Source organism: Dromaius novaehollandiae, chromosome 6 (genome assembly GCF_036370855.1).
Source record: "Dromaius novaehollandiae isolate bDroNov1 chromosome 6, bDroNov1.hap1, whole genome shotgun sequence".
NCBI lineage: Eukaryota > Metazoa > Chordata > Aves > Casuariiformes > Dromaiidae > Dromaius > Dromaius novaehollandiae.
In genome coordinates this window covers 30,776,236-30,795,828 of record NC_088103.1, presented here as the reverse complement: position 1 = coordinate 30,795,828, position 19,593 = coordinate 30,776,236, and the positions used below count along the sequence as shown (strand labels likewise).

Sequence of the window (19,593 nt, the reverse complement as noted above, 5' to 3'; positions counted from 1 at the left end):
GCTACAGTATAAAATTTGTGTTAGAATACTTGTTTTCCTAACGCAGGGAGGAAAAATTACATTGCATTGTCAACTATCTATGCCAACAGAGTAGCATGTAAACAGAAGAAAATATTTTATTTGTAGTGTATCACTTTATAATTCAAATTTAGAATACATATGGATGTCAAGCACAGGAGAAAAAAGAAAACCTGCAATGTAAAGAGATTACTCCAACAAGAGGGGAAAAAAGAAGATAGATTACTGTCTAATTTACCATATACATTGAGATTTGTTGCAGTGTGGGAATAATCAGAAAAGATGTCATCAAGACACACATTTACAACAATAAATTTATATTGGTATTAAGATTCATATAGGAAAAAAGAAAGCTGACAAATGACCAAGAAAAATGACAAAAATGACCAAACCCACCAAAAGATTGACATTATGTGATAGCTCCTCCCAAAATAACCTTTAGAGCTTTTTATCATGCGAGTCAGTATCCCCAAAATCTCTCCCAAATTCCCTAAGTAGTAGCCCTTCGCCTTCCTGTTTTGCAGGAGTACTGAGAACACCTGATAAACAACGACATCCAAGGCTGCCTCAGAAATCTTTTTGAATGTACTCGCTCATGGAAGTGATAATCAAGGAATGCAACAAGTGCCATCACACCACTCAGAGCAGAAACGAAACTGGAAGCCATCAAGGAAATTCGAATGAAACCAAAGTCTTAGTGCAATCTCCTTAAGTGCTTCAGAACTGAATGTCAGAACAGGAGAGCAGACGTATTGCTAAACATACTGATGCTGACAGCAGAACCTCATGTGACATCAGGCACGCCTTGTGACTGAGCGCATAAATGCAGATTTGGATATTTTCTAAGTAGTTTTACGTTATCCTTAGAATCTAATTTCTTTAAGGTAGCATCAAGCACTGTCATATCTTAAGGATCAACAAATGCTGCATAAAAACAAGAACATTTTTGTATTCTTTTGCCCTAAGACAGAGATCACTCATAGTATATCTGGATAGGCATGATATATAAGCATCACTGTTAAATTCCCAAATTCTTAAAAAGAGTTTAATCCATGTAAGACTACTTCACTCCTTCATTATTTTTTCCAAAGTTAAATTGAATTTGTTCCACTTTACAATGTGAGACCCTGAGAAATAGATTTTCAACTGCAAGACGAAAATGTCCTGTTTAAACATGAATTATCCCATAGCAGTTCTTATTTTTCACCAAAAATTTTCTCTGACATCTGTAGTCAATATTTGTTTTCACATATTGGCTATTTTCTCCAGAATGTATACAACCACTGTAGCATATTGGCACTTTTTAAGATACTTGTAATGGAACTAGTCTACAACAGAATAAATGTATTTTATTTGAACTCTCCATTTATACTACATTGTTTACATGTAAGATTACACTTTTTATTTACAGGTCATTACAAGAATTAGAAACAAGCATGCAGCAGTAAGATTGCTTGGCTCAGACTTTTTGTTGGTGTCACAACAATTCTTCTGTAACTCCTATGAACCAGACGTTCTTAAAAGAAATAGCAGACGCATCTTGGTTCTTTTTTGCTCCAAGTTCAAAGATCATCTTCCTAGACAGTTGGCCTACCAATGCTAAGCAAGATCTGTCAATTCCTAATCATAATTTTCTTTCATCTCAGTATGGTTAGTCCATGGTTCCTTCCACCAGGGATTTCAGCCTCTGCTACCTGTGATATTGTCTACCCAGTTGTAGCCATGGAAAGAGACATATTCTTACAGTCAGAACTTGCTGTCTTTTGGAAAAACAAATAGTCCTTAAGCTGCCCTGGTGATACAAAATAGTAGCTGGTACTGCCAAGCAGTACAGAAGAATATGGTTTATAACCTCATTAGAGACAAGCCAGGAAAGAAATATTAATGAATTAAATTTTGTAAAATATATACTTAATAAATATATTAAATGATGAAATAGGCAAATGTATGACATTAAGTTGTACTTCCTGTTACTAAAAACAACAAAGTGATTCAGAATTTTATCCATTATATATAAGGAATGATTTAGCCCATGTCATAAGAAAAGTATCAGAAACAGGAAGTTTTCCAGAAAATCTGTACAGCCAATAGATGAATGATGTATGAAATGAGCACTCAGAAGATCAAACCACAGAAGAAAAACAAAATGAATTATTTGCATCTGTTTTTACAGATGTAAATACAGAGCTTGTGGAGGTTTATGCATTAGAACTCTTCTTTGTGGAATATGTGTAAGAGAATCTGTCTCAAATTAAGTGTCATTAGAAAAGGTTAAAGAACAAATCAACAAAACAAACTAACAAAATCACTAAGAGCAGAACCAAGAACTCTAAAGGAATACAGAGTTAAATAACTACGTGGTTGTGTGTGATATGAACCTCTTCAGTGAAAACTGATTTAGAGCCAGAAGAATTGAAGATGGCATACGGACAAGATTTGTGGGGAGAGCCAAAGAGCTATTAACTAGTAAGTCTGATGTGCATACTGAACAAACTGACAGAAATTGTTAAAAAAGCGTAGAATCCATAGATTTATAAATATTTATAAATACAGGATTTTGGAGATCATTAAACACAGGTTTTACGACTTGTTCCACAAGTATATGGGCTTTCTTTGAGGTGGCCTCTATGTCTGAGGACAGGGAAGAGTTTGTTGACTAATGTTAATTAGATTTTTAATGAACTTCTGACAAGGTCTTTCCACAAAGGCTTCTGAAGGAGTTAGCTGCCTTGGGAGGGAAAAAAAAACAATAAACTAGTTAATAGATGGGAAACAAATTATGGGAATTTAAATTCAATTTTCTTGGAAGTTTCCAGAGAGTCCCACAAAAATCTCTGTTAAGGCCTCTGATCTTCAATATTTTCATAAATGGGCAGGAAGGATGAAATACCACAGTGAAAAAGTCAGACAATGACAATAAGTTTTTCAATTCATAGTTTTCTGCAAAGAGCTGCAAAAACGGTTCACAGTGCTGAGGGACCAAGCAAGAAACCAGAAGATGAAATTCAATACCAGTGTAAAGTAATATATATATAGGGAAAAGCAATAGTCATTTTCTACAGAAAATCATGGGCTCTGAAATGCCTAATACCACCCAGGAAAAATATCTCTGAGTGTAATAGACACAGATGTGAAAACAGTCTTAGGAGCTCAGTAATAAACATAGAAGTAATAAACATGAATAGAATGTTAGGAATCGTTAGAAAAGGAATAGCTGTAGAAAAGGATAACTGTAAACAGCATGTAGCCACTACATAAATCCTTGTGATGCATGTATCCTCCACACTATATGCAGTTCTGCTTTCCCTCTCTCAGGCAGGGTATAACAGAACCCGAGGGTTACAAAGAAGGAGAGCAAATGTGTGGAATCTCTTCAGCACCAGAATGAAGCAACTCAGACTTTTCAGCCTTGAGAAAGGATAACTTAAGAGGGAACATGATAGAAGTGATATGAAGGCGGTGAGCAAAGGATGAGTGCTCATAATTTCTCATAGTAAAAGAATTAGAGGAAATAAAATGAAGTTATCAAGAGGCATGTTCAAAACAAATAAAAGGGGTGCTATGTGCAGTTCATAGTTAAACCAAGGAACTCTCATAAAAAGTTACAGATACTAAAAATTTACAAGTTTGAAAAGCTATGAGACAAATTCACAGACGAATCTAACCAGTAAAAAGAAAGATACCACCTCTGAATCAAGATGTCCCTTCGCCTCAGATTGCTGTGCGCTGGAAGAGCAAACTGGGAAAATATCACAAAGCATTTGCCCTAGTCTTCTCCAGTTCTGTTGGAATCTGCTTTTGGCCAGATGATACTCTGCTGAATAGCTTCAGTCCCCCTTGTTAATTATTTTAATTCACCCACCAGACAGACACATCTGGTTAAGAGGCCCTATTACAACTGAATATCCCACATGCACTTACTCTCATACAGCTTTTTCAAATACAATTTCTGATCACTTGCACATGAAGATTCTGCAGTGAGGGAAAATTTCTTAGGAAGTTACTGAGTCTTCTAAAATTTGGGGGGGAACATCTCTGCCTTCCCATTCTCTCAAATGAGTAAAAGATTTTTTTATTATATTTTATATATATATATTATTATTTTATATATACACCTTTTTTTCTGGACAACAGATGGAAGAGACATTCTTATGTTCTGATGTACATTCTTATGCATGTGTACAACTTTTTTTTTTTTTTTTTAAGTTTCTCGCTGTATTTATAGCTTTACCACATGTAACTCCATCAGTAATAATCTACTCAAAGATGACATTCACTTGCTTGGATAGCTTGCCTTGGTATCACAACTAGAATTTCCACACAATCTATTTCTTGATCAGGATACACCAAACCCACTGAACCGTATTCTGTCCTAACTTAAGTTTCAATCTCAGGAAAACCAAAGAGATTGCAAGGTTAAGGGAAGATGAGGTTTGGCTCATTGTAATTTTAGTCTCCATGTATGCAAATGTCTTCAGGAGCAGGAGAAGGTAGAGCTGAAATGAGGTCAGGAGAGCCAACCTGAATTAGAAATAAGGGCTGGAAAAGAAAGAGGCAAGAGCAAGGAATCCAGGCAGTATTAGGAACCAGCACTAAGTAGAAAGAGGAACTAGGAACAAGTTTAGAAAGCAGGAAGAAAGATCGGGACTTTAGGTTGGGACAGGATCCAACATTCAAGAGCAGGAGTTTAGAGCACAACTACAACTAAAAGGTACTAAGCCACCCAGAGCCTCTCTTCCTGTCTCCCATACATCGAGATGGGTTACACTACCCAGCTGGCTCAGAGGTGAGTCCATTACCCTTTGAAAAACTAGTTATGGCCAGATGACTAAGAAAGAGATGCAGAACTGACTGCGGGAGACATCTTGACTTTGCAGCTTTCAGCGGCACTGAGCTGAGCTAGCATGGTTTGTCGTGTGACACAGGAGCACCTTCTCTAGCAGCAGATACTAATGGAGGAGCCCAAGGGACTTTTTACCAGTAATGAAGGCCTATGTGAGCGTCAAGTTGGAACTCAATTTCCCTGATGAGACATAAGAAGAACTGGCAAAACCAGAAAAGTTTGAAGCAAAATTAATTGCATTAATTTGTTAATGCATAGAGACACTGAGGGAACAAGGCGATCCTCAACCCATTCTCAAAATGGGGAAGATTTTACTCTTGGTGGGCAAACAAACCAGAAACCACACACCATTGCGCATACTGTCTTTCTGATGCAACATTACAAAATACATCCTGCGTACTGGTCTTGTTTTCTTTAGCAAAGAGGGCTAGTTTCTCCTTCTGGAAGTTACAGATATACAAACTAGAATGTTTAAAATCACCAAATTGTTCTATATCATGACATAAGCCATGTCATTATATATTCTGTAATACCATAAATTTGGTATATTTTTGCAATGTATTTTTGCATTGCTATCAGTTATGACTATCTGTCAGTAGCACCTTCTCATATGTTATCACCATCTAGGCAGATACTAGTGCACTAATACTAGGCACATGTGTCCATACCTGCATACCTCAGGTCAGGTTGTTTAACCTGTCTGCATCAATTTATCCATTTGTTGGTGTCATGGTGAACACTCATGAGGGTGCTAAAAGAACTAATTCATCCTACAATGAATGCTATTGCATTAGCTGAAAGTATTTCTTTCTCTTACTCTGCAAACCAACAGTTTTGTACCTTCCTTGATATTTATCAGGAACTTCTAGAATGCTTCTTTCAAGAACTGGGTGACATTCCTAATATAAAAAAGTTTTCATATAAATATCAACATAACTCCCCATATTTTAACCTTAGCTACATACATATGCTTCAAAACGCAGGGTAAAATCTTATAAGAGTGCTAAAAAATATTCAGATATGAGTGCTTGCTCCCTGCTGAATTCTGTGGCAATAGTGCAAGTATCACTGGACACTGCTTTTTTCTTTCTGCTACTTGAACAATGATCACTTCTATTACAGTCACTGCTGATAAAACTCATCTAATGAAATCCCTACCAACCCTTAATCTAATGGGAAAATAGAGTCTGCCTAGATTCCTTTCTTTTACTCAGATACCTTTGTACTTTTTTGTACATTTGTTATATCTCCACATGCTGAATTTTAGCTGGGTCTTCTAGAACTTCTTCTGAAAAAGCCTCCAGCTGTTCCAGTATCTTGTCAAGATACCACAGCAAAGTTGGACATTGACAGAAGTCTCTGCTTTCCTATTTTATCCAGTTTTTATATGTTCCATCGGCTCTCTAAAAGGTTTCAAATGGATTTTAAAGTATTATTCTTAGACTAAAATCTAATAATCTGTTTTTTTTATATAGTCAACAACTCAGACTTTGAGCCATTTTGCATTTTGAATCTTTAGCTAGCTAATCCTCTATCTGCAATTCAAGTCTTGCAAAGGCAGCAGCAGAATAGAAGTTTCCCTACATAGCCTCACAACTATGTAATTGCATTTAATCATCTGCATTCACACTGCAAATGAGTCCCACTTCCATGTTCATTCATCTCTGGCACTTTTGATGAGATTATTAATATCAAGCAGTAACTTTTGAACAGTGGGGATGGAGATCAAACTCTTTTCATATAGGACTAGAACAAGGCACACACAATAATTTCCAGGCTCTGTAATACTGGGATAAATTTGAAGTAGAAACCTACAATGGAAAACCCTCCATATAAAAGTTTCAATTCCTTGATAAACTGCATAGTCCCTTTCTGGCTATTTCAGAAGATATATTAGAGACAGCAGGTGCCAAGTTGCCTTTTAATTGTGCCCCACGGCTTTAGATTTCACTGCCTAATGGCATATCAATTACACTATGTTGACTTAGTTTAATAACAGGCTAAATAAAGACATTTTTGTTTTTCTAGCTCCTTAATCCATGTGAGATGTGTTAGCTATTATTTTAGTTTTGTGCCTCAAGGCTTTCCAAGCAGTTTTCCAGACATGCGGATTGTACCAATTCCTGTTTACAGAAACAGAACTGACTGCTATGGTGTTAACATGTTTGTTGGTTTGTAATGAAGTGACTTTGTATTGGGGAAAATAAGCCTTTAATTAAAACCAGCTGGTACTGTAAACTCTTTCAAGCTCCATAAAACTGACCATGGTTTTCAACTGAAGATAGGGAAAATGAGGGGATTTCCACTTCCTAACTAAAAACTCTGTTGCTGGCTTTCCTCTTAAAGATGGAGAACCCAATCCCACATAAGAGATAGGTAGAACAACTACATTATAACAATCTTACAATCAAAAATACTTTAGTATATATATCAAGGAGAGTTTTACTTAAGGGCAAATAGTTAGCAGGTGACAGCTACCTTGTTACTGCTTCTTTCTGCAGAGCCAATAAGCCAATTTCTTTGAGATAAAATAAAGGTAAATAAAAACTTTGGAGAGTTCAGGAAATGTCATGCTCCTCAATGGCATATATATTGAAAGGGAAAAGTGATGAGGGAGGGTGGCCAAATGTGCACAGCTCTAAGAAATGAGAGATCCAGAGGAGAAGCACAACATTGCCACTAAAAGATAGCTCCCATAAACAAAAACCAATCTTAATTATTTTATATTTCAGTTACAGGTTTAGCTTTGCTAACGCTGTCTCGTTATCTGCCTTTTCACAAAATCTCATCCCAAAATTTAAGTTACGTTTGACCATAGCATTGTGTTTGTATGCCTACAAATATGAACTTACTAGGTATTTGTAGAAAGAGACTGCAGTGATTAGTAACGCAAAAGATTAGGAGCAAGAAGAATCTGGGTCCTAATCCCAGCTGAGCCACTTATGGTGTAACCTTGGGGAAGTTACTTGACCTTCATGTTTCTCAGTAAACTCTGCTGGAAATCGGATGCCAGCTGGACCTCAGAGAATACCAGACACGTCTGTTGAACTCCTCTCAATTAAGAAATGCTAGAATAATGGTGAGCAGGCTTGCATTATGATTGTGGGGAGCTAGACACATGATTATGGTCAAGGATTAATGAACCTCCTCCCCTTTCCTGGCAGAGCTAAAGTGATGTTGAAAGACGGACTATGCACTACACTTCATGTCCAATTCTTGGCTACATCATAAAAGAAAATGATGGCACACATGAGGCAATTAGACATAAAAAGGATTCCAGCTGTTCTTTTCCACCCAGCATTCTCTTGCACTTCCAGCAAGGACATTTATCAGATTATCTCCTTAGAAAGATTAGATTTATAGGGCCAGACTCGCAGCTGCATCCATGATGAACTGGCTGCAGTTTGTTAATACAGGGTCAGTTCTACACTAACTGGAAAGGGCAAGTCCCCCAGTTGGCAATCCCTAGGATGAAGTACCATTCTAGCCACATTCACCCCAAACACATCTGGCCATGATCCTATGTCAGTAGCTTTATATCATCAGAGGGATTCCTCATGTCAAGTTTATCCCAAAGTCCTTTTGTACAGATAGAGGATTTTGCTGAACTGGATCTAGATAATTTTCTTCTATCAACATTTGTTGTATTATTTATCCAAAAAAAAAAAACTGTAAGGGGCATGGTGGAGAAATGCTCAGCATTTAGTCACTTCGGCAATAAAATGATAGAATCCCATGTAATCCTTAGGCCTCACAATTCACTGAAGGGAGGACAGCAAGAAGAAGGGTGTGTTCATACATTATTGCCATTATAGGGCTGACACGGTTTCATGCAAGTGTGAGTGAAAAAACATTAGCTGCCTAAAACATCACCACGGAAGCAATTTGAAAATCCAAAGACTGAAGCAGCTCCATATTATCATATGAAATCTGTCTCATTTCCTACAAAAGAGAAAACAGTTCTCTAGGTAATTAGAACTGTAGCTAATATAGTAGAGAACATTTCATAATGACCAAATTGTGAAGAAGCTATGAAGTGCAGGATTAAGTAGAACGTCCATTACTTTGTTTCTGTTGTGATCCTGATGAGGAGTCACGATTTTTGTTTGTTTGTTTATTCGCTAGATTATGGAGCTGTATTTTCCAAAGGAAATATGCAGTATCTTTCATACAAAAACTTCCTTGACATATGTTTGTGTGGCAATCTATGCTCCATTTGGCATTGCAGGGGGAGGTAGAGTAGGGATTTTTAACAGATAATTACTGATTTACTCTGAAGTTCTCTGCCCATTATTTATTATTCTACTATTTTACAACCAATTTATTTTCCAGCAGAGCCATGTAGACACACTCACATGCCCCCGAGTATAATCCTCTTGGTAGTGCTTATTTATCTGGGCTAAACACAAAGCTATACAGGCTAAACACCTACATAATTTCTTATTGTTCCAGTACTATTCAGGTTAGATGGGTCTGCTGGAAAATTTTACAAGGGTCAGCTCTGCAGGAAAACACACATCAGCTATAGGTTTGGCACCTCACTTTTGAAATGTTGTCAAAGTCCCAGCAAAACTTATCAAGGAAATAAACCAAACTACAGTCCATCTTTTAAATGGCCCCACTCTTCTCCATCCAATTGTCATGATGCAGTTCACAGCAAATTCCAAAGTTCAGCATGCACTACACTGTTTGTGTCAGAAAAGGTGCAATTACTATCTATTAAGTTGTGAATGCATTTATTCCACCTTTCGAATTCATGGTTTTCCACTTCATTCCACATCTGAATGAGAAAATCTCAGAAAGAACTTGTGCCTTATTCATAATCAATGTCCCTGATTAAAAGAAAGAAAAATTTGAACCTTTGACAACATAGCTGGAAAAATAAAACTTGCACGCTGAGATCTTGGTCTCATTAAAACCAAAGAAAATTTTGTCCTTGAGGTTTTAGCGGGGAGAATTGACTCTTCAGGACATGTAATACAATTTAGAGGATTTAAAAATACTAAATTGTCATGTTACAGGATACCAAGGGTAGAATTAATCCAAAATAAGTGGAATGAGTCATCAACTGGAGACCCCTATCTGTATTCATTAACTAGAGAAGGAATGTAAACTACTTTTTATTACACATTTAACCATTAGATAGCTAAAGGTATATGGGCTGAATCCCACCTTTAATAGATTAAAAATACTGTAATACACACACACACACTCTCTCTCCTGCCACAAACTGATAGCACCACTTGTTACAAGCTACTTTCCATCATTGGAAAGATTTCAGTTGGTTGTAACTTGCCAACCCACATTCGATCCAAAGGCTTCAGCCTTTGGCTGAATGTTTTGGGAAATGAGGATCAGGTTAGGGAACATCTAAACAGACCGGACATAACACACATGTCCATGGGACCTGATGGGATGCATCCACAAGTGCTGAGGGAGCTGGCGGATGTCATTGTGAGGCCACTCTCAATTATCCTTGAAAGGTCATGGCAATCAGGTTGCTTTATGTTCATTTCTCTCCACACCCTAAATAAACAACCCGCCATGTTTTACTCTTTCCCCATTTTGCTGACTTTACACTGTTACTTGGTAATTTCAGTGTCAGTCAGCACATCCCTGCCACTATCTTTAACAATTTTCACCCAAGGCGAGTTCTCCACACTCCCCTTTCACATCTTTTGTCTGGCAGTTCCTCCCATTATCACATTAGTTTAGCCCTGGTTTAGCCCATTACTTTTCCCCTTTCCCTGTCTGCAATACCAACAGTTTTTTATACTGTTACCCTGTTATTTTTACCTCAGGCCAATGTTGCATACCTGACTACTTCCCCATGTAAGGGCAATTTCATAGGAAGCTGCCCCACTCCAGCTCTCTCCCCTTGAGCCTGAATGGCCTCCCATGGTGGTACCCCCAGGTGGACCACATATTGGGGCCAAGGGCTCAGATCTGCTGGGTAGGACCAGTGAGGAGTTAGAGTAGCTGCAGTGTGACGTCCCAATTTTGGCAGCACCACTGTGCTCCTCGAGAGGCAATACAGCATGAACACAACAGGGCACTCTGCATCAGTAGCAGCCCTGTAACAGTAACCATCCCCATAGAAAGGTGGCTTTGGTACTGGTGGCACACACCACATCTCCCCAGCCACAAGGTCGAGGGATGTTTGCAGCGAGGTGAAATACATCCTCCTCTTGCTGGCTGGTGCCCCCAGAACCTGTTCCTCTCCACCACTTTGATGGTCCATTCCATGGGCAGGTCCACACTGACCATTAAGCTCTGTTAATCCCTCTGTTACACACTCCTTGAGCCATCAGTGTTTCTTTTTCCAGACAAGATTCACTTTACTTTCCCAATACACCCAATCATTTAGCGTAAACCTCTGTCCCTCTGCCTGCATAACCTGACAGAGATCATGCAATTAAGTAGAGGCGGTATCATAAAAGCTACACTAAAACCATGAGAATATTAGAAAAGTAATAATGAGACAGATTAAAGGGCCACCCAACTCAGTATCTCCAACAGCAGCCAAGCAAGTTCATACAAAGCAGCACAGACTAGAGAAAGATATTTCCCCAGAAAATTCACAGCATCTAAGGATTGGCAGCTTAGGAACTTCCCAACTAATGGTGGTATCCTTGCACCATAACAAATCTTCATTCCATTTTCTCTGATCACTGTTTGAAACTGGATACAGTTTTAGCATCTAACACAGCATCACGTTTTACAGCCTAACTACCTATTATCAGAAAGAAAAGTGCCTCCTTTGGTTTGTTTTGAATGTATCATTTGCTAGTTTTATTCGATATCGCCTACCTGCTGGAGGAAAGGGCAGAGTGAACAATCATTTTCTGTTCTTCTCTGTGCCGCTGATGTCGTTATCATATCCTTAGCCTATCTTTTATCTAACCAGAAAAATCACAGTCCATTTAACTGTTCCTCATATACAAACTATTCCATATGTTTGACCATCCTTATCACTGCTCTCTGTTCTTCTTCTAGAGGGGAAAACTGAACTGCATCCAGTAGTCAAGATGTGGGCACACCAAGAATTTCTACCAAAAAACTATGTCCTCCAATTTTCTTCTTCAGTATTTCCTTAATAACTCTAACTCCTTTTTAGTGGCTACTCAGCATCAAGTCTACATTTTTATGAGCTTGCCTCTTAGACTTCCTGAACAGTAATAGCTAGTTCACTATCCACCACTGTGTATTTAAAGCTAAGATTGTTTTTCTCCATATGCATTACCTTTGTCTACATGAATTTCAGCAATCATTTTATCATGTAGTCACCCAACAGCATGAGATCTTTGTGCATGGACACCTCAATACCCTTTAAGAGGTTTTAGTAAGAGACCTTTTTGAAGGCCTTTTGAAAATCCAGCTATAAAGCTGGTATTTTGTAACTTTTGAGGACTGTATAAATACACACATAGAAACACATATATTTTTATTTCTAATAATAATGCTAAAAATTCCCCAAAGATTAACAGTGTTTGTGGCATGCATTTACCCTCCTCAGCTGAAGTTTTTTCCTTTGGTTTGTACAAAGAGTTCAAAGCCAGGCCCCTAATCTTTCACAGCAAATACAGCAGTAAATTTTGCCTGAATAAGTGTCAGAACTCACTTTTTTTGTTGTTGTTCCAATCTTCAAGCATTTCTCTTGCTCTTTCTCCTTCCATCACATCTTTCTGCAAATTTTCCCTTCCTTTTTATTAATTCCAATCTGTTCTTGTTAGTATTGTGCTCCTGGATTTTTTTTCCTTCTTTTCAGTGTCCTTTTTCTATTTATTCTGGTTCTTCACATTTTGTTTATTTATTTTTCAGGATCCTCTCCAGTTCTGTACTTTCCCATCGTTATGATTACAACCATTCTGTCATTCAATGTATACTATTTCTATTGCAGTACTGAATCAATAGGCATTGTTCTAAGCCCCTGTAGACCTAACAAAAAGATGGTCCCTTTCCCTGAACACTTAGTCTAAGCCTATGACAAAACGAAGCAGGGAAAAAATAGTGTATGGGAAAGGACAATGCAACAATGAAAGAGTAACGAGGGGAGTAAGCTGTAGTCATAAGATGCCAATTGCTTAGCTCTGTTGACTAGTGATGGTACAGAGACATTGTCTGAAGGACAGTGTGGGAGTTTTAAGAAGTTGTCAGATGCTCCACCAGTGTATAGAGGGCACCAAGGGAAAAAGCACTTATAGAAAATTAGTTAATTGAAGAAAAAAACATAGGAGAAATTGAGACTGATGGTTGATGGGTCACAACAAATTGCAAGTTTCCTTCTCCAGATCCACGTTTCTGGCATTTCTCCTACCTACTCTGCTTCTCCAGCACTAGAAACATCACCCAGCAATTCCAGACAGTAAAAATTCTCATTCATTTTCACGAGCCATGATATGGATGCAGCACAAAAGAACAAGAAAACTGACTGAGCCAGTAAAGTGAGAATTCATGTTTCATAAGCGTAACTCTTGGACAGGACAAAGCTGAAATACTGGCTTGGTACCACTCCTGCTCACTGTGATATAATTGGAGAACAGGGACATATGTGTTATTCCTCTGAGATCTGTTCCCAGCTGCCTTTAGGGCCTATTATGGAAATTGATCCTGCCCCCTGATATTCAAACCTGGAAATCCCCTGCTTCAAACCTGCCTTCAAACCTGGAAAGCAGGCATTTTAATTACAACTAACATTCACTCCTTTCCTAGTTACTTTGTTATCCAGATACCTCTGCCCTAGACTTCCTCAGCCAGATACAGTTCACTTCCATTTTTCACCCCCTCATATATGCTTTTCACCTTGAAGTTTTGACCACTGCTTTCAATGTAATTGTTAAAAGAAAGCTGATCTGAGAACGTAAGTGGAGAGTCTGCAGGCAGCAGATGGAAAACAAGCACAGGAGCACCAAGAACAATGTGAAAACAGGGCTGGCAGGAAACATCAAGTAAACCTAGTTTCCTCTACGGAAAATATATTTGCATTGACTTCATTAGCTTTATGTAAGAAAAAGGACAAATTCTAGGCTGTAGAGCTCCTCCTCTTTTCCTTGAAAAGTTTGCTTTTACAGATTTCAGGCATTCTATATTTGTAAATATATAATTTGAATTAATGACAAGAATGGAAAATTAAATGCATCATAACACTTCAAACTATCTTCTCAGCCTGTATCTATACAGTACCTAGCATAATGGTATCCTGCTCTGTACCTTACATAGCCTGTCATGGCAATGCTCTGTTACAAATAATAAATAACAACAAAATACAAAAGTGGCTAGTGAGCCTGCCCAAAACCTAAATTAAAAATATAGGGTCAAATTTTACAGTGCATGCAAGTGGCTCAAAAATTTAGGGTATAGTTAGATTTCTTCTTCCGAAGTTAATTGGAAGAGTTTAAGTCCCCATCCCTCCTGCTGGAGTTATTGTCCCAATGGCTGAAGAACTAGACCTGATGATTGACACTCATCTGCATCAGTACATTCCGGCACTTCGGTTTTGGAGGTGATACCCTCTCAGAAAGAAGCAGTAATGAAAAGCTGACAGCAGTAAGGCATGGCAGCAGTTTCCAAAGTAAAGGTGTGTCCATGCCTTAAGTCTGAATGTCAAGTATTATTACAGTGCTTCACACTGTAACCCATTATTTTTACTTGCAATAAAGCATATACATACCTTTATAGTTGTGATCCTAAGCACCACAGTCACTGGTTTTAAGTCCCAATCTACTTTTGCATATTAGATAAACAGTCAACAGGAAATTACCATAGTTCACCCTAAATACTCTCCTCTTTGTGAAAGGAAAACCGGCAACCACAACGCAATCTAACATCAGGCAAACATTTGTGTTACAGGATACTAAACATACTGGATTACATTTATCCCTGAGCAAGTACAAATTGTATAAAGTAATTTAAAGGTGTTGATGTAACTTGGTGAATTTTGATTACCAGTGTTAATGTCTGTAGAAGGTGAAAAGCAGTGAAAACTCAAGATCACAGAAATACACTTACCACTGACGCAGCACTGCTCATACCAGTGAATTTTCATGAGTAATGAGTGTAGTTCAGAGTCCCAAACAGATGGCCCTCAGCCCTAGGAATGCCACATATTTAAATATAATGGCAGTTTCACCAGTGATCTTGTACAGCAACCAGAAATGTTACAGACTTCCCATATTATAGAGCACCAGAGGCTGTTGAGATCCCTGAGACAATCCACTGCATTTCTGCAGGTTGACTGATAATTGATATTTACCATTTCTCTTCAGAATTGAGCGTACTATTTTTCCTTTACTCTGGAGCAGTTTGGATTGTGTTTTTCAGCCTGCCAGCTAAATCCTCTAGAAATCAGTCTTGCTTCCTTCACTGAGTTTGATGGACAGGAAGAGCAGAAGAAAGGGAAGGTGCTAAGAAAATACAGTTTATCAGCAATTGAGATATCAAGTGTTTGAGACTGGCAACATTTTCAGATAAGTTCTAAACATATAACTAACTGCTCAGAGCAGAAGCCAAGGAACAGTTGAGCTAAGTATGCTGATTTGGTACCATCTTGTAACATTTCTGCAAAGGAAGAAGAAAAAAGGGTCTGAGGATGGTGATGTGCAATACAAGGCCACCTAATAAACACTGCTCCCAGTTTCAGAGGCAGAGGCCCTTTGGAGGGTTAAAAGAGTAGCTACAACACAACCTGCTGGCAGAAATTTCATCACATTCCTTGTCCAAGAAGTAAGGCCAGCCTTATTAGAGCAAGAATAAATTATGGAAGACTTCATCCTGTGCAATAATGTAACATGAAGGGACTTCTTCACAGTAGTAACAGATTTTATCATCTCAGATGGGGAGATTGGGAAATCAAGTTTTCTGGTACTTCTGTACTTCTACTCTGAATTAAAAATATATATATAAATTTGTACAGGAAAATTAAGTGAAGTGCAAAAAGAAGGACATAGGGCAGAAAACATACATTACAAATTCTGTAATCCCTCTCCAGATGTCTGTGTATCCAGAGCAGAGCAGCAGAAGTACTAAAGATGGAAGATCAATATAAAATAGGCAGTTCTTGTGAGCAATGATTTTGGCAGTTTAGAGCTGAGAAACCCCAGCAGAAAAATTAACCTCCATGCAGTGTTTTGTAGCAAGAAAATTAAAAAAAAAAAAGTCTGGACATCTTGCCTGAAAGATTACAAAATCATAACACTAAATATGAGAGCAAATAAAATTCGAAGCAATCAAAAGTGACTACGTGTTGTTCTTCTGCAGCAGCAATGAGAAATCGTGTCTTTGTGAATGTATAGCTGATTTAGAACACATTCCTGCAGAAGCTTATAGGGGTGTTCTTGACTCAGAGCTCATATGAATTGTGTGTTCAGCAATGCACATAGCAAATTCAGTGCATGATAGTGAACATCTCAGCCCTCTAGAGTAGCAAGCAGGTTATTTAGACAACCCTGATGTCCATTCTATTTTGAAACATGTGCAGTGATGCCATCACACCACTTCTGTGAAGCTTCTGGTTGACAGACCTGCATTGCACTCAGCTAAATGAGAGTACTTGTTCCTTTGTTTAAAGATAGTTGAAACAATGGAAAACCCAGAGGGGGTCACAGGGCAAACCTGGACAGTTATGCTGTCTGTGGGGTTTTCCAGGGTCTGACAAATGTGGGAGAGGTGAAAGACTGGTTTATATAGCAGGACATCATTGGATGAGAAAAAAAAACAGGAGATACATCCAAGGAGTACACCAACAGAACAGCAAAGCTATTACAAGAGGCTGTCTCTGCAATTTCCCTGCTGCTTTCTTTTCACATCATCTTCAAAAAGGACAGAGAAAGAGCATTCGGGCAAAGCATCAGCTCAAAACAGGCATGTAATTGTTGCCATGAAACTGCTTCCTGCTGTTTGGTTACTTTATATCTACAGGATGCAAGAAAAGGAATGCACCAAAAAAACAAAAACAAAAAACCCAACAGCCTTCATTACCACTGTCTTCTCCTAAAAGAGAGAACCTGCAACACCCTGACTACAAGTTAACTGTTAGAACATGAAGAGGTAGTGTGGGGAAGGGATGATGCAGTTTTCGAGCAAGAAAATCTTGAGCTGTTACTATAAATGAGTGTGGGGGTGTGGGAGGGGAAACATAGATGCTTGCAAAAATAAAAAGTCCCTTGGGAATTATGACCAAAATAAAAATGAGAGCCAAATAATTCGTAGAAGGAATTAACCAATTTTTGGAGGTTTCCTGGAAAATAAATCTCATACCCTCATGGCATGTTTCGCTGGAGAGTAACTGCAAACCACTCAGCCATACAGAAAGGCTGAGTTGCATCACTCCCTGTTTGAAACAGCCAGACAGACCAGCAAGGTGGTCAGTAAAGAGCCTACATTGCATGAAAGAATTTCTACAAAATAAGGAAAACTAAAAAAGTTCTGTTCATTTTGAAACTTGCTACTAACTAAGTTCTAAGGTGCTAAGTTACACTAACCAGAAAGTTTCAGGAGTTTGGTATTTCTCTACGCCATGTGTACAGCACAGATACCCAGAGGGCCAAAGGCAGACTGTCCCATGATGCAAAAGCCTTCAAGTGAAAAATCTTTTTTCTTTACGTCCCCTTGCAAGGTTTATTTCATGCAATTCAATACTACAGTCCAGATGAACAGCTTTGGAGACAGACAAAAAAGGAGAGATTCTTTTGTGAAACCTCCTGTTCTTTGTTAGTGCTGCAAAACATGTTGCCAGAAGAGAGGAGTGTTCCCCAGATCCTGTCAAAGGCAGCTGTCAGTCTGAATGAGCCAAGGCAGGAGTGGAAAAGAGAAGGCTCTCCCCTTACTGGCAGGGGACACAGAGAAGCTTTTACTCTTTATGGATTCTGATACCAGCAGAGATGCGAGAGATAAACTGGCAGCAGACCAATTATAGATGGACATGGGGCTCAGATTTGCAGATGAACAGAAACCACTACAACACTTAAAGAAGATTTTGTCATGGAAGTGTATCTTTCATTGTAACTATGCCCTGGAAGCAGCCATTACTGAAAATAAAAGCCAATCAGATGAAAACAGATATGGAAACATTAATAATCTACTGTGAAGAGTAGTAAAAGTGAGCTACAAAACAAGCTACAAATGGAACTTTCAATGTGCTTTAATACATACTTGCAAAAGATTTTCAGAAGTACAAAAAAGCTTTGCACTTGTCCTCCCAGGGTCTTAGTATTTCCTCATATATACCGCTTTCACTACCAGAAAAAAAAAAAAAAAAAAAAAGCTTCAACTGCTCTTTAATCACCTATGCACCTTCTACATGTTTTCCTTAAGCATCATGGCCTTTTTATTCCCGTTTACTGATACATGGGGAATTGCACTAAATAATCCCTACTGAGACTGGCTTACTGTTACAAGAAAACTGCTGTTGTACAGTTCTAAAGCAGAACTACTTCTTTCATTCTCTGTGTCTTCATTTCAGTGAAACACTTCTAATCTTGCAGTCAGTTACAATAAATACACAGAGATCTAAATGTAATATTTTCATTTTTGGTGGGTTGCTACTTCCACGTTAAAGATTCCTTTTGTTCTTGAAGGATTGTGGGAATTCCTACTGTCATCATCAAATAATCACTGAGCTGGATTTTCAACCTCCAGCCTCTGCCTTGAAGAAAAGTAAGCGTTTCATGACCATGGCAACTATTGCAAAAAGAGCTCCAACAGGCAGAAAATGCAAAGGAGACAAAACTGCATTGTTTTTATCTAAGACCTATAGGGAGACAAAATGGCTGTTCAGCCTGGGTGGTTGTAGAGTGAACGACTGAACCACTAGTTTAGTTTTCAGGAACACTGAATAACTACTGGTAGCAGTCTAAAAAATAAGGCCATAGGAACGTGTAAACTGCTTGCTCATTTCTCTGCTCAAAAAGGACTGCCACTGTGAATATGTACTGCCAGTCTGGATATGATTCTCTCTCTCAGGCCTCAGTTTATTGGTCAAGCAGAAAACTCAAAGCAGGCAAAGTGGTGAGGATCTCAACCTTCTCCTGTAATCTCAGCCATCCCCCTACTCTCTGTAACTGTCCCCTCTCCAGCTTTTTGCCTCCTGCCACTGGAGAAGGGCTGAGGAGTGTCCGAGTGAGGGAGACAGCCTATTCCCCTGAAATTCCTGGCATTCCCCCTGAAAGATCCCCAAGACAGAGTTTTCATAGTGATGAGAGCCGAGCTGGCGAAAGCACATTAGCTTCACTGTCAGGAGAGACCCGCAGACCCTGGAGCACTTGCTGGGCTTCGTTATTCACACAACAACACCCGGAGAGCCTCCTAAGTTTAATGTGGGTCTTGCATGTTTTGTGGTTGGTTTGTTTCTGCTCATCCATTTTGTCACCACCAAGGCGTAATCTGTCCCCTGCAGGCAGCTGCCCTCTTGCTGCATTAGGCTGTTGCTCCACAAGTTTAGTCATCCAATGAGGAAATGGGAATAAAAACATGCCAGAAAGTCACTCTCTCTCATGTCTTTCCATTCTCCTCCTCAGGCACAGCCAAAGCACATAGAACAGGGCTGGCCAGAGCGCCCAGCAGTGCCCACGGGACAATACTAGCTCAAGTTTTAACCATCCTCAGACAACTAGTACCCCGAAAGCCTGTCTAAGTACACAAGGCAGAAATTAAGCATTACTACTTTCATTGCAGTAGTGGTAAACAGAGGTTCAGAGAGATTAAATGACCTGCCCATAGTCAGATAAGCGATACTT

General features: G+C 38.8%; 1 protein-coding gene across 3 annotated transcripts in view; it reads right to left on the bottom strand.

Moving 5' to 3' along the window:
- ZNF518A (zinc finger protein 518A) overlaps nt 1–19,593 on the bottom strand; it is a 36,909-nt gene that overhangs the window by 11,817 nt on the left and 5,499 nt on the right. The gene's annotated exons all lie outside the window — the stretch shown is intronic.